The sequence below is a fragment of the Marmota marmota genome, unplaced genomic scaffold, assembly GCF_001458135.2.
Source record: "Marmota marmota marmota unplaced genomic scaffold, marMar, whole genome shotgun sequence".
Taxonomy (NCBI): Eukaryota; Metazoa; Chordata; class Mammalia; order Rodentia; family Sciuridae; genus Marmota; species Marmota marmota.
In genome coordinates this window covers 19,747,582-19,760,648 of record NW_026000229.1, presented here as the reverse complement: position 1 = coordinate 19,760,648, position 13,067 = coordinate 19,747,582, and the positions used below count along the sequence as shown (strand labels likewise).

Genomic DNA, 13,067 nt, shown 5'->3' with positions numbered 1-13,067 from the left:
CTTTTTTTACATAAAAACATCTACTTTAGTGCTAGCAAAGCACATGCACTCTAGCACTGGAGTTTGACTGCAAGCTCTAGGTCACGTTCTATGCCTAAGTCCTTCATGAAAAGATCAGAAGATGAAACAGTAGCTCACAGATTTTACAAGGCAGCCACCAAAGGGTCAAGTAAGACACTCGGGAGAGTACCAGGAACCAGACTCATAGCATAATTTTAAAACCATGAAACCTTTTCTGGTTGGCTTTGCCCCACAAACAGATGTTTCCACATCTTTGAGACCTTTTAGAGTTTCATGGGCTGCCAGGAGAGCAGGTAACTTCCTTCATTAATTCTTTACTGTCCCACTCTCCAATCCTTTACTGACTATTACTTAGGAAATGCAGAGCCCTTCCAATACTGCTGTCCTCAGAGATTTCCAACAAATTACTACCTAAGGTTATTTTTTTCCCTAGGGCAGTAAAGTTCAAATTTTAAGCAATTATTTGGTCTTTCAGGAAATACACATAAAATAATTCTTCTTCCTTTGGTCTTAACTACCTGTTTAATTAAAGGGAATGTGTTTTTATTTTTAGGTATCCATATATAATTACCGATTTCTCTCCTTGGCTTTGGAGAGTGCACATGAAAGTCAACACTCTCGGTTAATAATTAGCTTCCTTTTAAAGATGGGAACACTTCAGAGGAACAGAAAGCAAACTAAAGGACACCAGAGCTGGTACGCAGCCAGAAACTGTGAATTGATGAGGAGGTGCTTAGCTTACTTACGTTAGTTCAAGTCTAGACAGGATGCCTCTATTTCTAAGCTGAGCCAAAAATTATTTTATTCAACCTTAATATCTACTAGTTAAAAACAGAATTTTAAAAATTCACCTGTTCACTCAATTTGGAGTGAATAATACCAAAAGCACCGGGGCCAAAGTCCCCAGTTCCTCCATTCAGTCACACGCCACTTGTAACAGGGACTTACATCACTTCTACAGAATAACTCTGTGTTGCTGTGTATTTCTCAGGGGCAAGTTGTTCTGAAGGTCAAGGTCAAGACTCTATGGGAAATACAAAGAGAACCCTCCCACTCCTATTTTATTCCATCAGCAATGACTGCATTTTCAAATTCTTTATATATTGTTTTGTCTCTGGCAAATGTTCTAGTTATTTGTTTGCTTTAACAAAACTTTCATGTTGTTATCTGTTTACAACATAACTCTAGAGGAATAATATGATACATTCCACTTATAAAGTGCAGACACAATCTACCAATAAAGCCTATTTTGTTCTTCAAAGGGTGAGAATAATATCCAAGTGTGAGAGTTTTTCTCACACTTGGATGTTATTCTCACATTTGTAATGTCAGAGACTTGGATTTTCACATTAAACACATACACACACCCCTATCTACCACCAAATCCTAAAACCATGAGTGTTATGGTTTGGATCTAGAAAGGTCTCCAAATCTTCATGTGTTGAAGGCTGATCCCCAATGCAGCAATATTGAGAGATGGGGCTTCTGGGAATTTCAGAGATTGGATCATGAGGGCTCTGATCTCATCAGTGAATTAAACCACATATGGATTCATTATTTGATAGCATTACTGGGATTTGGTAGAAACTATAAGAGGTAAGCTCTAGTTGGAGGAAGTAGATCACTAGGGCCATGCCCTTGAAGGAAATATCTTGTCTGAGGCCACTCCCCCCAACCCCCACTTCCTAGTCACCATGAGGTAAGCAGCTTTGCTCCACCATGATGCTTTGCCTCACTATAGATGGTAGCCATGGAGCCAGCTGATCATGGACTGAAACCTCTGAAACTGTGAGGCAAAATAAATCTTTCCTCCTTTAGGTTGTTTTACTCAGGTATTTTGTCACAGTGATGAAAGGCTGGCTAGCACACCTAGCTACAAAATTCCAGTCTATTCCTATCCCTATGCACAGCTGCTTTTATTTGGTTCCAGAAAAGCAGAGATAAAAACTATTAGAACTATGGATATTATACTAAGAGAGTTGACAGTGATTATTGGAACTAATGGACACCAAGCCACACTGGGAGCCAGATAAGACCAATCATCTCAGATTAAACCAGACAGACATCGAATAAATACCGCTAAGATCTTGGTCAACTGGCCATTTCTCTGGCCCTTTGTAAAACTAGCAAAATGGACCCCTAGATGTGATCTACTCAAAAGTTCCCAAAAGTCCAAATAATAATTGTTTTGGTCATCTTTATCTTTTATCATCTTTTTCGGGATTGATCTTGTCTTGATGTTTTGTTTGTTTTTGTTTTGGGAGGGAACTACTGGAGATTGTACCCAGGGGCACTCTACCACTGAGCCACATCCTCAGTCCTTTTTATTTTTTATTTTGAGACAGAGTCTTACTAACTTGAGGCTGGCCTCAGGTTTGCCCCTTCCGGTCTCAGCCTCCCTAGTTGCTGGGTCTATAAGGGTGTGCACCACCCTGCCCAGATTGACCCTGATTCAAATTTAGTGTGCCAGTTACAAAATTTATTTCCCACTGTTCTTGAAAGTGAACTATGTCCTGGTCATACAAGCACAGAAGTCGTGACTCTCATTATTGCCCACCAAGTCTTACTCCCCACCAGAAAGATCTGTCCACAAAACCATTCTGAGAATGTTTATTTTCAGCCAGGTATGGGGGCACATGCCTTTCATCCCAGGGGCTCAGGAAGCTGAGGCAGGAGGATCACAAGTCCAAAGCCAGCCTCAGCAACTCAGCAAGAACCTAAGCAACTCAATGAGACCCTGTCTCTAAATAAAAGTACAAAATAGGGCTGAAGATGTCACTCAGTGGTCGTGTATCCCTGAGTTTAATCCCCAGTACAAGAATGTATGTATTCAATACCTAACCTATCATCTAATATTTCATTTTCTCCCATTTTCTTTCCTAATCTGTTATGTGATACTGATGAGCACTGTTACCAGCTGCTACACTTGACACTAGAGATGGACTACATGTCACTGTTGGTGAAGTTCAGAGTTGAATACATTTGTAGCCGGTATCAAATGTTTGGGATTTCATCTACAGTTAATGACTCAAAGAAAATCATCTGTTTTCTTTTTTCCTTTCAAAGTGTGGTGACTATTTTCTTCATTAAAGGGCGGGGACACAATAGGCTATAATGAGACAAAACACATGAACACATTGTTACCACAAGCCAGAATTGAGGAAGAAAAGGGGTTTTATTTCTTGAAAATAAACAATAAATAGATACACAGTCAAAAGGCAGTTCTTCAGAGAAAACAGTTTCAATCAGTACAATTTAGACAGGACTGACCAATCAACCGAAGACTGGCAGTGATCTTGCTGATTGTAACAACAACTATAACAGGTTGCCATCATAAAGCAATTGAAACTTTGTTCACAATGCTTGCATGCACAGGATACCATCTCTTCCTCAAGTTTGAGCTGGTAAAATAAGGCTTATGAATGTTATACTTGAGTCCAAGGTCAAGGTGACCTCAGCTTCATATATTTCCCAGGATTTGGGATATTCTTGCCACCCACCCCAAGAAGAGATGGTCTAATAACCAATGAATGGAAATCAAAGCTGAGATGATTCAAAAACAGCAAGGTGGGAGGGGCGGTGGAGTAATCCCTCCAGACCAAAACAAACATGACCAACACTTCCTAACATAAACAAAAAGTAAGATCCCCCAAAAATCTAGCTCTGTTTACTCTAAAGTTGTCTTCCGAATATCACAAATTCCAGCTTGTTTTATTTCTCTGCAGACTCTTCATCATGAAGCCTGAAGCACACAGGATACAAGAAATACCAGCAATAGCAATTCTAACTTTCAAAGATGTTTTCTCTCTGACACCCAAGTCAGCCCAAACCTAGAGATTATGGCTGAATTTCCTTTTGCGTTTTTGAATACTGACTTTCTTAAAGCAACAGACCTCAAGTTCTTTCCTACAAAATTAACATATTGCACATGCATGTCCTCATTTGTAAAATGCCCTATCCTGGCAGTGTTTGCCCAACAGCTTGATAGAGCTTGCAGTTAAAAGTGGCATTAGCCTGAGGCAGCAAATCACAGTGTCCCTGCCATCCTGATGGCTTTCCAAATGCAGATGTTCTCTGCAGCCACAAACCATACCTCCTCTCAGCACACAGAACAGAGCTCAACTGCATTTAACATTTTTAAATTTCAAATGTGTGCTTAGATGCGTGCCACTCTTGCTGAACAATCAATTTGCATTACATTAAATTAACACAGTAATGGACAGCTATAAAATTACACATTTCATGCATTAAATTTAATGACGAAATAATAGGTAATAACAGGTTACCAATTCTGACATAAATATCATACAATCAGTAAATCCACTCAACAATAATGAATAACTTTAAGCGTCTCATTTCTTGGGCAACAATCTTGAAAGAAGAGCATATAAATTCGAAAGTTATTGTCCATCAAGACAACATAATTACCCTGGAAAGAGACGAACAAGGGGCTGTTAACCTGAAGCATATGGTTACAGCATACTTTTCCTAGCTTTGTTTATATTGAGCCATTTGGGAGAATTTAATACAGTATCACCTCTATTTTGACATGCAGTTTCCATATCATTCATTTGTTTATGGTAAAAAATGCCAACTCACATGCTTGGAATAGGATCAGAACAAAGGTGGTAAGTTCTTGGTAATCCAAGAAAGTGAGGAACATATGTATTTGGTACTTAAGATTCATTTGGGTTTTTAAATTAAACAACATGATTTATTTTTACTTGTTTTTTTTTCTCTCTAGTTATCTATGTGCATGAGACAGTTTTTTTTTTAAGAAGTACTTAAAAAAAGTGACTCACATAGACGTGGGAAGGAGCTAGATGGTTCCGTGTATACTGAATGATATATGAATAAAAATTTTCAGAGAGCAGATTTCATATAATATGAAAACTGAACTGCTCCAGGCTGGCTGTCATGACTCCCCTGTGGTGAAGGAGACCATTCTAGAAGTGCAATGGTGCGATGCTCCTGTAGGTGCAATGCTTACCTTTTTTAAGTGCAGATCTTTGGGAGTCTTTTGACAGAAAGTGCAAACTTTTATATTACAAGGAATCCAAATCCCTTCTTGCCTGCAGATCAAGCTGCTACCACTAGTAAAAAGCCTGTGAACCACAGACTGCAAGACTCATGCCAAGTGCACTAAGAGTCTGATTCTACGTGGTCTAGACTGCATTCTATGGAGCAGTTATCCCCTCAGGATGTTAAAAGGTTCTGAGGGGCTTGGATAGGGATGTTCTGCAAATGTTAGACTAAACAAAGTTGAAAACTTTTTTTAACTACAATTTTTGCATCTTTAATATATTAATATGCACTGAGAAGCAACACGGGGAGATAAGCAGCAGGTGGTATTTCCCCAAACTAAACTGATCACAGAAATATTTTCCACAGAACAACTGTAACTACCTCACCCATCACCAGTGTTCCACGGGACAGAATTTGAGAAACATTTAGCATCATATATTAGAAGAATCAGAGCATTTTGCCAGGAATGATGTAAAGCTTTACTGACTTTCCTTCAGGTGAACCCATTGCTCTCAGCCTCTTAATGGACCCAAAGATAGACCACCAACTATTCACCTGCCTGCCTACCTCAGTGGCTGGCACTTGGGCAGTTGGGACCAAGCAAACCTAAAAGCTGATAGAGGAAAAGGACCTTAAAATAAATCCCAAGAAAAAAATATTTCAAATGCCCTCTCTCGAAGCATTTAGTTTGGTTTTTTAAAAACTCTACTCCCATTTCCTGTTTTATTTTTTTTTTCTTTAAAAATGTAGTTAAAGAAATTGGACTGAGAGGAGCTGCTACCCTATTGGAAGCTGCTCTCATACCAGAAAAGTTCAGCTTGATGCTGGAGGACACATTTGGCACTTCTCAGACTTAATTTGCAGATTCTCAGTTGTATTGCTATAAATGTAACCACCGGTATGCACATACATTCACAGTACCCTGAATGTACAAGGTTGAACTTATTTTCTGAGAGAGAAAAATGTTCAACATGTCAATTGTCTCATTTTACCCGTATCTACTCCCTTCCAAAAATGCAAAGATAGAGGAAGAAAAAGTTGGTTCTGGTCTTACTTGTCTTATGTTTAGACAGAAGGCCATGCACAGTATTTTGAACAGTGCCAAGATTCCCTTAATACTTTTGGGTATAGGTTCTTCTAAAATAGTTTAAGAAATTACGTCACCAGGTAGAAGCCTAATGTACCGACACAGGTGTGCCTAATAAACCAGCCTGTGGAAATTCTACTCATCCTTAAATATCCAGTGTTAAGTGTCACCTCCTTCAACAAAGGATCAATGACATTCCTACCTGGATAGAACCCTTTAATGGCTCTCTACTTGAACTTCCAAAGGATGCCTTCATCCAAAGCAATGAAACCAGGAAAGAGGATCCAAAGGTGGCCAGAAGTTATGAGAAAGGTCCCAACACATGGGAGAGGCACTGATGAGAGCAAGAAATGCTGAGGACCCCAAAACCCTAGCAAGGGATAGCCAATGGGAGGTTAAGGATAGGAACAAAGAAAACTCAGAGGAGAAGCCCACCCCCAACAGTGTTACCAGAGGCCAACTCTTTGTGTGGACTTTGACATGGGTACTCCCAACTGGAGAGGAAGGAGGAGGAGAAGCTACTGTATATTCATATTTTGGAGAATATTTTTAGTCTGTGTTTTTGACGTGTAAGCTGCCAGCACAAAATACACCAAACACCTTCCTAACTCCCTCAAACCAAATAAATAAATGAAAAGAGAGGCTGCTGAAAACCTTGACAAGCAGCTTGTCAAGGAAAGCTGTTTTTCACACAAGAAACCTCCTTTCAGAACCCTAAATCCTGCCGACTTCCATTCTATTTGCAGTATCTTATCTGTTAGTATCACTATGGAAAAGTGTAAATTGGGCTCCAAAAAATCCCCTTTATTTTTAAAGCCAAAAACCTGATCAAGGAGTTCTGTCTATATTTCAAAACCCTGGGATTCATATTTCAGAGATATATTTATAGGCTTTACAAAGGGGTATAATTTCAATTTCTGTGGTTAATGCAACATCCATAAGTTTATTTTATTCATTAAAATTTTCAACCTGTTATTGGGAGTAAATTTTTTATGATCAGGTAAGTGCAGAATCAATATAGAATTTGGAAGGAAGAATTTATCAGAACAATTTGTGGCTGGAACAATTTTAAGCCAATACACATTATTATGTAATCATCTTCATGTTGCAAAGTCTAACACAGTTGCTCAGGGTTAGCAGAGAGAGACCCAGAGAGCAAAAGAAAATCTAAAACAAAAGCAATGAAATGATCCAATTAAATCTCACCATCTAGCATGAGAAAGAAGAAAGAGACTAGGAAAAAATGCATTTTTTTTTAAATTTTAGAAATGTATTGGAGGAAACACCTCAGACAGACTTTGGAGAAGGAGCCAACCCCTTCAGGGATGTAAGACTGCTGAGGTGGAATCAAATGGTATTATGGTTTGATTTCATCAGGATAAGACCCAACCATCTCAGCCAGAGCTGGAAATGACGCTCCATCAGGCACACAGAAGTCCTGTCAGCTGGCCTGGTAGGTCACAACCACCTGCTTTGGTTGTAAGCATTGTCAAATTGCCTTACAAAACTCAAGGAGGCAAGGCCTCAAACCTGCACCTGAGCTTGGCTTGGACCAAGGGTCCCTTACCAAGGAGCTGCACACAAAGGGAAGGCTTTGGCAGGGAAGAAGCATCCTGATGAGTATTGCATAGGTGAGCATCACCAAGTGGGTCCTGGGCTGAGAAGGAACAAGGAGGGACAAGAAGATGAAATAGAAAAAGTCTCCAAATTAAGCAGAAGGGAACAAAGACAGCATTTTTCCATTTTACATTTTACCACAGGATAACCATGTGAATACTTAAAAATCCATAATTTCAGATTGCATAGAATATAGACAACATCAATTTTGGTTATCATAGTTACCTTAAATAGCTCCCAAAAGTTTTTCTGTGGATTCCCAGAGTGCTTCAGCTGAGTCCCACAGTTTTATGCCTTCTCTGAGCACTTGTAGACACATTTCTTAGATCCTCTGGCATCTCTCAGTTTCTCAGGAATCTATCTGTTGGCACCTCTCTTCTCCTTTTTCAGCTGGGCGAGGACAGATCCAACCTTGACAATGATCACCTATAACTCACCAAATATTTTCTTCTCAGAATATTCAGAGAAGCACTGGCAAAGATGCCAACAACAAGCTGCTTTGTGCTGATTCACACTAAAGTGCTTAAATGTGTATTTAGGAAAGAGAGCTTCCAGGTTATTTAAAAAAAAAATTGTAAAACTGATTTCAAACCTGATAAAATAACTCAAGAAAGAAAATCCAGATCAAAGTAACTTATAAATAATGGCATAAAAATATAAACTCAAACATTAGCAAACAGAATCTGCCAATATAATAACAGAATAATGAGGCTACTGATAGGGATACCAAGATCAAGAACAGAAATTCTACTTCTATAATTTATAGTATGATAAGTTAAAGGAAAAAGACCATATAATCATATCCACAGTGCTAAAAAAGTATTTGATAAGAATCAAAATCCATTCTATTAATAAAAAGCTCTTAATAAAACAGGAATCTGCAAGTACTTTTTAAAATGGAAAATAGAGATATAAATGTAAACATCAAAACTCAAAAACCCAGATCACATTTAATATTGCTGTTTAAGAGCCATTCTTATTAAGAGGAGAATGGTAACTACCAGTACTGCATAATTGCACACTTCCATAATTGCACACTCAGTACAACTAGGAGAAAGTCATATATAGTAAATATTAGGAAGCAAAAGGATTATTTTTGCAGGTGATATATGTATGTACCTAGAAAACCAAAGAGAAACAACTGATAAAGAATGAAAATAGTAAGAGAAAATTATGCTCAATGGTTACAAAACTAGTACATAAAAATATCTTTTCTTATACAAACAAAAGCCAGTTTAAACAAATAGGAGAAAGATGCTATTGACAAGAGCAAAAAGGGAATATGTTTTTAAGAGAAATTTAAGAAAGTTAGAACTCACAAGAAAAACATTTAAAATCCTACAGAGACACATAAATGATGACAAATTAATGGAAAGATATACTTTGTTCTGAGATAGAAAGACTCACTAGTAAAGATGCTATTTCATCCTACATTGCTTCATAAATTTAATGTGATCCCAATAAAAATGCCACAAGAATACTTTGAACCTTGGAAAGTCAATTCTAAAATGTACATGAAAAATTAACATGTGAGAACTGCCAGGAAAATTCTGAAATATGGGGTTATTAATTCCACTGGATAGTAAAACATACTATAAAGCTAAGGTAATTAGAATAGTTTGTTACTAGCAAAGCAACAGTGAGAAAAAAAATCTGTGCAAAAAATAGTTCAGAAACAGACATAATACACATAGAAATTTATTACATAATAAAGTTGGCATTTCAGGTGTGGGAGACAGATGAATTAATCTAATAAATACATTGGTACATTTGGCTACTAGCAGTGGGGTGAAAGTAATGCTGATTCCATTCTCATATCTTACATCAAAATAAGTCCCAGATGGCTCCAAAATTTAAATGTACAAAATAAAGATCTTAGAAGAAAAAAGGGAATACTTAAAAAATAATAATCTAAGTACAGGAAGGCTCTACTAGGTAACAGACAAAAACCAAATGCCACAAATCAAAAGACAAAATAAAAGAGGAAAAAACTTATAAATTTGCATTAGCATTTGAAACTTTTGAAAGGCGAAGAATATTGACAACAAAGGGAAAGGCAAAAGACAAAGAGGCAAAAATGTTTGCAACTCACATGTTAGATAAAAGGCTAATTTCTCCTAAGTAGAATGCCTTCAAATCATTATGAACAGGACACCAATTCTGTGTAAAAATGCAGAAGATGAGTGCCCTACATTGGGCTCTTCTGAGAAGCAGATATAAAGGTGGAGAATAGTGTGCAGGTTTATTGGGAGAATCCTCGGGATGAGCATCTAGAGGACAGGGAAGGAAGTAAGACTAGTTACTAGCTCCGTGGGCAGCTCTGGAGCCGGGATGGCCATTTACAGTTGTCCCAAATTGGTGAAAAGGGAGCTGAGCCTTTCCTGCCTCACATTGACTGGTCCTTGGCTATGGGGTATTCTAAGGAAGAGGGGAAGACTTCAGCTAAAGGGCTGACCTCAGCTGAAACAATCCCAGAAGGAGACTGAACCACGATTCCTTCTGCTGTCCCCATCACAACAGCTGAGGGAATGAGCTGCTGCCTGAGGAAGGGTCTAGGCAGCTAAGCTCAGCTTCCACCACTGTGAGTAAGAGGAAGATCACAGAAGGAAAGCAAATGGTCGTAGACAAAGCAAACGGTGCTCTGGCTTTACTCAACCAAAATGTAAACAACAATAAATGTCATCTGTCCCTTTAGATAAGCAAAGATAAAAGGGCTGCCAACACAGAGCTGTTAACACTGCTATTGGCAAATGCAGTTGCAGAGGAATGTGAAGCTCCAAGACCTCTGGGAGGCAACTTGGCATATCTTCCTAAATTGAAAATGCACACATCCTTTGACCCAGAATCTCTACTTCTAGGAATTATTCCTACAGACAGACTCCTATGTATACCCAAAATATGCACCAAAGTTTTTGACACTGGTTACTTTTGGGAGGCACAGGAGTGCATCTGAAAGTGAAAGGAGATTAAGTTTCATTGCGTGTCTTTTTATACTATTCTGAATTTTTTATCCTGTATATGTGTTATTTTCTAAAATAATATTTGTCAAAAGAAAATCCAAACATGAAATATCTATCTGAAAAGATATCTTTACGGTCTATGCCTGAACCTGTTACTAAGAACCTTCTTTTTATTTCCATGCTACATAGCTAGAGTGTCACCTAAATTCTTTCATGCTCAATTTCATAAACTTATTCTTATACACAGGGAATTTGTGTAAGGCCTCTGGATGTATTTACCTTCTGCACAGCAAAGTACACCAATTTAATTCAAAGCCTAGCAGTTCTAAACACTTTTGGAATGAAAACTGAGGGCTCCTGCGTGTCCATTATGCTAACAAGCATGCTAATACAATATCTAATTTAATCCTAACAACTCTATGAGCTATGTCTTATTCCCAATTTATAAATATGGAAATGGAGTGCAAAAAGGTTAAAAGACAGGTTCTCTGTGATGTAGCATGAAAGTGGCTGAGTCTGGTCCCTGTGCAAAGGTTTGCCACTTTCTACAACATCCTCCTGCCTCCCCGACTATATTAACTTCCAAAACAGATTATATGCAGCTATTGGTAAGTTAAAATAAGTGGTAAAGTGTTCATTTCAAAGAAACACAGACTAAGAAATGATAAAAGACAAAATATTTTTCTTTTGACCAGAAAGCTAAATTTTGCAAACTAGAATGCTAGTCTTCATCTTCTCATCTCCATTTGAGTACCCTTTAATCTGAATAGAAACCTTTCACTAAAACAGAATTCCACGTAGGTGGCATCTCCACCCCAGTCTTCTTTGGACTGCCATCAGAAGGATCAGGGGAACTATGTCAAGCCAAGAGGTACAGGACATTGCCACTGCTTTCTTTCAATCATTAGACTCAAGGCCACATAACAGAAACTTACACTGGGAGTTAACTATTTGCATCTGTGGAGAGAAATGAGACCCACAAAAGTCAGAGATTTGAAAAAAAAAAGGCAGTGGAGAGATAAGTAAAGAATGCTTCTCTTAAATGTTAGAAAAAAATATTTAATTATTGCATTATAGAATAGGGAGGGCTTTGAGTGAGTTTCCAAATATCCTATGCGACTGCTTCCCAAATAAAACAGGCAATGCTGCCAAAAATTAGACTTGAGCCGATGGCAGAAATCTTCTAAAATTATTTTAATTATAAGTAATCAAAATGGATGATAGATTGGTTTTACACAAATATCTGTTGAGGAGTTTTCACCTAGACAGCATTGCTGTTACTCAGAGGAGGGAAGCTATCGCTTCTGCTCCACTGACACTGTTCATCATTTCGCCCAGACCCTTCAATAGCGATGGCTCTGCTTCTCTGTCGACCATCTGTTGTCATCAACATGAAGGATCTACATAAATCCCTACTAGTTGCTGTACCTCAGAAATGGCCCCTCCCAAAGCCAGCCACTAATTAATTGCTGCTGCTTTAAAACTCTGAGAAGGGGGAAATCAATCTACATATGGCCCCATCCCCCCAATCACAGACATCCATGCGCTCGGCAACTTTCATCTATACTTTAGAAAATGGATGCAGTTCAGCAACAGTTAAAGACCAATCTCTTATGCTTTTTGTGCATTTACATAATTGATTCGCTAGATAATGCACTCTGCTTCCTTATTTAATAAACATGTTAATGATTTCAGACAATTACTCAAAACTGCCTACAAGTGTCTGCCTAAGAAAAGCAACAAAAAATAATTAAAATGAAAATACACACCAAAAGGCACATCCTTCATATCACATTACACAAGATATTAAGTCAATATGTCACCCTGTCACCAGTCACTTGCTACCTGCTGTTATACATTTATTCAAATTCTAATGTATTAGCTAAGGCTGAGACATTGGTTAGACACCCAAGCGGGCAAACATGCAGAGCGAGAGAATAAACCTGGTGCTTTGTCAGGGTAGAGGCAGTAAAATAGCAGCAGCAAGGGAGGGGGAGACAATAAAACACGGCACAGAAACAGAAGGTTGAAGCAGACGCTTTCACAAGAAAACCCTCTTCAGGCTATTCATGGTGGGGGGCAGTCACGGGGGAACTAAATGAATTCCATTTCCTCTGCCACCCCTGAGCGCTTGGAACGCACCACGCAGGCCAATATCACAATAGTCCAATTCTGGCAGATGCCTCATGCTTTCTGGCCATTTCCGGGCTGCCTTATTTTATTCCCCAGAACTTTCACATGAGTCAACCAAAAAGCCACAGTTTGAATCACACAGAACTGTGGACATTTTCACCATCCGAGGCAACTGTGGGGATGAGGAGGAGCACCCAAGAGTTCCTGTGTTGGGCAACTGTAAC

The 13,067-nt window shown here is 38.5% G+C and overlaps 1 long non-coding RNA gene across 1 annotated transcript in view; it reads right to left on the bottom strand.

The window, feature by feature from the left end:
- LOC125613341 overlaps positions 1–13,067 on the bottom strand; it is a 92,133-nt gene that overhangs the window by 57,805 nt on the left and 21,261 nt on the right. The window contains exon 1 of the long non-coding RNA XR_007343873.1: positions 1–13,067. This exon is cut by the window's left edge and continues 22,170 nt beyond it; it is cut by the window's right edge and continues 21,261 nt beyond it. This is a non-coding gene — a long non-coding RNA (uncharacterized LOC125613341).